The sequence below is a fragment of the Dermacentor andersoni genome, chromosome 9 (assembly GCF_023375885.2).
Source record: "Dermacentor andersoni chromosome 9, qqDerAnde1_hic_scaffold, whole genome shotgun sequence".
Lineage (NCBI taxonomy): Eukaryota > Metazoa > Arthropoda > Arachnida > Ixodida > Ixodidae > Dermacentor > Dermacentor andersoni.
Window position 1 is genome coordinate 128,823,363 of NC_092822.1, and position 6,548 is coordinate 128,829,910.

At 49.4% G+C, this 6,548-nt stretch overlaps 1 pseudogene; it reads right to left on the reverse strand.

Moving 5' to 3' along the window:
* Positions 1 to 3,002: 3,002 nt before the first annotated feature.
* On the reverse strand, positions 3,003 to 4,226 carry LOC129384440 (uncharacterized; annotated as a pseudogene).
* Between the last annotated feature and the right edge of the window lie 2,322 nt (positions 4,227 to 6,548).

The window sequence follows — 6,548 nt, forward strand, 5'->3', positions numbered from 1 at the left end:
GGTGGGTAGAGGATATATGATGTCATCACAGTCAAATGATGTTCTGGCTGGTGCTTGTTTAAGGCCAGAGGCATCTTTGAAAAAACTTGAGTTGCGTGTTATTACTCTATTTCCTCTCGATGCCTTGATTTGTGATCCATGAATGCTGACAATGGTATAAGGGTTTGGATCATAGTACGAAGTGAACTTGTCGTGTCTGTCTTGCTTGCACAAAACTCGCTGACCGACACAGAAGCGGTGTGGTTGAGCATGCCTTCGTGCATCAGCATGTTGTTTGTTGTATGCCCTTTTCTCGAGCACAGTTGTTTTGAACTTTGTTATGTCTTCTGTTTCCCCAAGCAGCTTCAACATAGCAAGGCAGAAGATTTCTCATCGGTCTGCCAAACAGCAGTTCATACGGTGATCTTCCTGTAGTTAAGTGTCTTGAAGACCTGTATGACATCAGGAAAGTGTCGAGCTCTACTTTCCAATCTATGTTCTCAAGCTGACTAGTGTGAACATGCTTTTTCAATGTTCTCATGAACCGCTCAGCTTCGCCATTAGCTTGAGGCCACAAAGGTGTGATCCGATGATGCCGAAATCCTAATTCTTTTGCGAATGCAGCAAACTCTTTGCCTTGGAATGGTGGCCCATTGTCACTTTTTACCTGTGCAGGGATTCCAAACTGGCAAAACACTTGTCGTAAGGAGGGAAGCACATGGTTCGCACTTGTGGAGTGTATGACTTGTACCACTGGGTATCGTGAGAAGTCATCTAACACCACCATAGCGTACTTTCCATCTGGGAAGGGACCACAAAAGTCGACTGATACTTCTTCCCAGGGACCACTGGGTAGTTCCGTCATGGCAAGTGGTTCTTGCTTTGCTTGGGGAACAGCTGCTTGACATGGTAGGCAGCTTTTAATCAAAGTGTGCACGAGTTTATCCATGCCTGGGAACCACACTTTTTCTCTTAACATTTGTTTTGTTTTCACAATCCCTTGATGGCCCTTGTGAGCAAGCAGCACTGCTTGTTTCTGCAGAGTAGCGGGAAGAACTAGGCGTGTTCCTCGAAGGACGATGCCCTCGGGCGTTGTTGTTAGTTCTGTTTTTATGGATGCAAATGGCTTCAGTTCAGCTGAGACCCAGCTGGCGAGTGTGGGGTGCTGGATAGCACTGATAAGTGACTGTAGCTGCTGGTCTGCTTTCGTTGCATCAGCGACTTCTTGAACCGAGAATGCCTTTGGGATGTTGTGGCGCTGGATAAAGTTGACATACTCATTAGGTACTTTGTCGATGCGGGCGCACATTTTCGTTTCAGGAATTGGATGCCTGGAAAGGTAATCGGAAGGGTTACTACTTCCTGCAGTGTGTTGTACAACAAACTGTTACTGTTGAATGCGTAGAGCAAGGCGCTCAATGCGGGCAGATGGTGATGATCTTGGGTTTCCCAGTATGCTCACTAAAGGCTTGTGATCAGTCAGCAAAAGGAAGTTGACTCCACAAAGGTAAAGACGGAAGTGCTCCATGGCCCATACAGCTGCGAGCATCTCACGTTCAATTTGGGAGTAGCGACTTTCAACTGGTGTAAGCGCTCTACTTGCATAAGCTATCACTGCAATGTTTTCACTGTCACGCTGTGTAAGGATAGCACCCAGTCCATGTGGACTTGCATCTACCACCAATTCTGTCGGTTTGGATGGGTCAAAGTAAGCAAGGGTGGAGGCATCGGACATGGCTTGCTTTAGGCTCTCAAGAGCATTTTGCTGTCGTTTTGTCCACTCCCAGACAACATTCTTCAGTGTCAGTTCACGTAAAGGCTGTGTGAGGTCAGCAAGATTTTTCAGAAATCTGCCTGAATAGTTTATCATTCCTAGCAGGCTCTTCACTTCTTGTGGTGATTCCGGTGTTTTAATCTGTAGGAAGGCTGCTATCTTCTTAGGATCAGGACGAACGCCATCAGCTGAAAAATGAAGTCCAAAGAAGTTCAGTTCACGTTGATGAAAGTGACACTTCTTTTCATTCAGTGTCAATCCAGCTTCTTGGAGTCGCTGCAGAACGGCTTCCAAGGACAAGTCGTGCTCCTGTTTGGTTTGCCCAAAAACAAGAATATCATCACTAACATTCAGAACATTGGGGATGCCATTGAGCACTTGGCGTATGGTGTTCTGAAAAATTTCAGCTGCACTGCTGATGCCGAAGTTCAGTCGTTTGTAGCGAAACAAGCCAACATGTGTTGAGAACGTGGTGAGCTGCCTTGAGGAAGGGTCAAGTTCCAACTGATGATATCCATTCTTTAAGTCAAGATTGGAGAACATTGTTGCTCCATTTAAGGCAACAATGATGTCATCCACTGTTGGGCACAAATGTCGTTCCCGTTGAATGGCAGTGTTCACAACACGCATGTCAATGCAGATTCGAATTTCATCAGGCTGATGCGGTTTAGGCACAATAACCACAGGGGACACCCACGGTGTAGGTCCTATGGCTGGCTCAATGATGTCTTCTGACAGGAGGCGTTCAAGTTCTTTCTCTGTGGCGTCACGTAAGGCAAACGGAATACGCCTGTGTGGTTGTGCAACCGGTGGGACAGTGTCGTCCACAAAAAGATTAATGTGGTGGTTTTTGAGTTTTCCAACTCCACTAAACAACTTGGGGAATGCTTCCACGATTGACTTGTCACCTTGATGCTCATTAACTTGGTATGTGATCTGGACAAGCCCCAGGTTGGATGCTGCTGTGAAGCTTAAGAGTGGTGCACAGTTTCCTCGAATGACAAAGATGTCTTCTTCAATGCAGTTATCTTTGTATCTCATTGTGACGGAGACTTTGCCTAGAAGTTCAAGCGGAGATGTTGCTTTGTATGGGAACACTCTGACGGATGTTTCCTGAAGTTTCACCTTTAGCCGATAACTCTCAAAGTCATTTTCGCCAACAATTGACACTGTTGCACCTGTGTCGATTATGAAAGTGACCGGCACATTGTTGACAGTGACACTAACTTTTGGAGATGGGTCTGTCTGAGGTGAGGTCATGGCAACGAAAACATACTCGTCACTGCTTGAACTGGTGTCACAGGTGGCAGCACATTCTTTGGCACTAGAACTCTTCTTACTGCAGACTGTCTGATTCATGTTTGGACCATTGTCACAGTCCACTGCTTGTACCATTTGTCTCGTTGAACGACAGAATCGTGCAAAGTGACCAACCTTGTTACATGCCCTGCATGTCTTGCCCCATGCAGCACAACTTGATCGTCCGCCTTGGTGAGGCCACTTGCCACCGCAGTTGCGACAATCTGCTGATGAGACACGAGGTCGTTGCGGTGCATAGGTTTGTCGTGGCATCTGTCGGCTGTTTCTTTGGTGTTGGCCATGGTGCTGTCCTTCCTTGCGCACTGCGAGCACCGCCGCATTGTTATCGACGTTCTTTTCGATTTCGGATACGTCCCGTTCGACATCCTCGAGCATTCTTCCTTGTTTAAGTAAGTCTGGTAAAGTGAGGGAATGAAGCATTGCGTATTTGCGAAGGCGAGACGACGTTGTGGCGAGGATTATTTGGTTCTGGACTTCAGCGTCGACGTTCTCGAAGTTACAGTGGCGAGAGAGCTGCCGGAGGCGCGCGTAGAAGGCGTCCAGTGGCTCACCAACGTTTTGCTGGGCTTGGCGAAATTTGTAGATCGCAAATGTCGAGTTCACTCGCGGGGCGAAGTATGCACTCAGTTTCGCTCGTGCGGCATCGTATTCTGGCGTCGATGGGCTCTGCGTGGTCTGGGTCGTGCTTGTAGCTGTTGTAGCTTGTGTAGGGCAGTCGGGGAGGGAGCGAAATATGTCGTAGACTTCCTCGCCGACGTAGTGGAGGAGGAGCGCTTTCTTGCGTGCATCTGCCGTGATATCACACGCTAAAAGAAAGTTCTCGAACCTTTCTATCCACTTGGTCCATTCGTGACCAGTATTGTTGACGTCTGTGGCGCGAAGGTCAAAACTTGGGAAGGGAGGGAGCGCGTATGCCATGGCTGCGATTGTCGGTTGCCGCTTGCTGCTGAGGGATGATACGACGGAATGACTTGGTTTGGCACTCACATGGGACCAAATAACACTTCTGACACCATTTTAGTGTTCGCGTAGACCGGGATGCGGTCTGATTGATTTAGATTGGAGTGACACGGTGATACGCACTCATTGCTCAAGCTCCCATGCTTTATTCCCGGTTGCCAACCGAGTACTCACATTTGGCTAAATGCTGTTAATAGACACTACAGATATGGCCGGTGATGAATAGGACTGGCATCACCAGTATTTACGTGATGCTTAACAATTGAAGTCTGGCCCAATTGGAGATTGTTGAGGTCGGAGATGTCGTGGTAGGAAACTAAAAGGTGACACAGAGTTGCTGCTTGTTCAGGCAATAGGTCCGCAGCAATCATGGGACAAAATCCTGTATACATGGTGAAGCACCTGAGCAGACGTCTACTGAAAACGTCGTGACGTGGTCATCTCCTATAGAACGCAGCGTTGCAACTGATATGCCTTGGGGTAGAACTTCCTTTGTCAGGCCATAATTGACAACGAGGAGGCATGTCCGGTTATCGGCGAGGGTTAGACAGAGTGGGGCACAGCGATATTGCGCATCAAAAGGACACCAGGAACAGGTGTGGCGACGTAATCACCATCTGGCACAGGAAAAGATGATAGCAAATCGACGAAAGTCGTCGAAAGTGGCAGGCGGACAAAGGAGGTCGTAATAAAGTTGTTCGGCAGTTCGGCACGAATATGCACGAGTAGAGGAAGTTCGAGGTAAAGGGTATCGGCAGAACAGTCGATCAAAGCTGAATGCACCATAAGAAAGTCGAGTCCAAGGATTAGGTCATGGGGACAATTGATCCGCACTGTAAAAAGAACAGGAACGGGGCGGTCGGCGATACTGATAGAGGAAGTACACATTCCTGCAACGTCAACAGTGCTACCATCGGCCATCGGCTCGAGTAGTAGGAGGCATGAGAACCTTCCTCAGTCGACTACGGAGCTTACAACTCATTGTGGACACCTGGGCTCCAGTATCTATTAACGCCGTCAAAGGGACACCGTCGACGTGAACATCAAGTAAGTTCTGGTTCGTTGGAAGCGTCAATGGAGGATTTTGACACGACGAAGATAATGCAGCACTAGCCCCAGCAGCTGCATGGTCTAGTTTTCTGTCTGGGAGGGTCCATAATTGGTCGGTGATGAATAGCGGCGTGGCTTGTTCGACGGGGACCAACGGCGCTGAGGTGATGCCTGAGGTAGGAGGCACACGGTGAGGCGAGTAACGGCGTGGGTCGGCATATGGGCGAGGAGATGGGGAAAAGCAGCTAGAATATGGCGACGTCCAGGAGGTGCGGCAGTGGCAAGCAACGTGGCCAATGAGGAGGCAATGGAAGCAAAAGGGCTTGTTGTCCGGAGTTCTCCACTGGGTAGGGTTGCGGTACCTGGGAGGGGAATACAGATCGCTGTGACGCATAGCTGTCAGCACCAGTCGGGCGTCAGGTTGGGAGACGGAGTAGGCAGCAGGAAAACCGAGGTTGGCAAATTCTTGCTGCACAACTGCCTGAATGAGATCGCTAGGGCTGGTTGGTCAATGGTGGGGTCAAGTGGGTGTGGATGGAATGGCACAGGACTTGTAGCCTCGATTTCACGGCGAACAAGAGTGTGACGTGCTCACTTAAGGGTGGTGAAGCGGTACGGTCGACGCAAGATGACATCGCAGCTGTGTTAGGGAGCTGGGAGAACTGTGGAAAGACGCGCGCCGGCATACCTTGACAATGATGTCGGTGGACACATTGTTGAAGACTAACAAGTTGAATGCGTCATCCGCGATCCCTTTGAGTATGTGGCCGACTTTCTCAACCTGAAACATTTTGTCATTGACTTTCCGGCAAAGAGCGAGCACTTCTTGTATGTATGAGACATACGATTCAGTAGATGACTAACTCGGGTAGCAAGCTCTTTTCTAGCAGCCAGCTGCCGAACGGTGGGATTTGCAAAGATGTCGCTGAGCTTCTCCTTGAAGCATCCCAGCTAGAGATCTCGTCCTCGTGTGTCTGGAACCAGACACGAGGAGTTCCACCCAAGTAGAATAGGACATTGGCTAGCATAATGGTAGGGTCCCAGCGGTTGTTTTGGCTAACACACTCATACAGGTTGAGCCGGTCCTCAACGTCGACCTTATCTTGGCCGGAGCATATATGCCAGGATTGCAGGCGTTAGTAACCGCAACGCAAGTTGTTGGCGGGGTCGCAGGAGTAGAAGCAGATGAGGTGTCGTCACCGGGAGCCATGGCGGAAAGCAGGACGGTGTGGCCGCTGCGGAGCTCCGTGGCGAGCGCGGGGAATGGCAACCTCCACCAAAATGTTACGCAAACGAAGGATTAAGAACTGGAGACTATTTACAAAGGATAATGCGGTGCTGGCCAGTTCAGCCGACAGCTAGAGAGCCAGAGAGCGTTCGTCGTCTTTGCCAGGGCGCCCGCGTGCATCGCCCACAAGAAACACGCAATATGCATGTATCAATATGTACCCGCTTAATAAGCAAT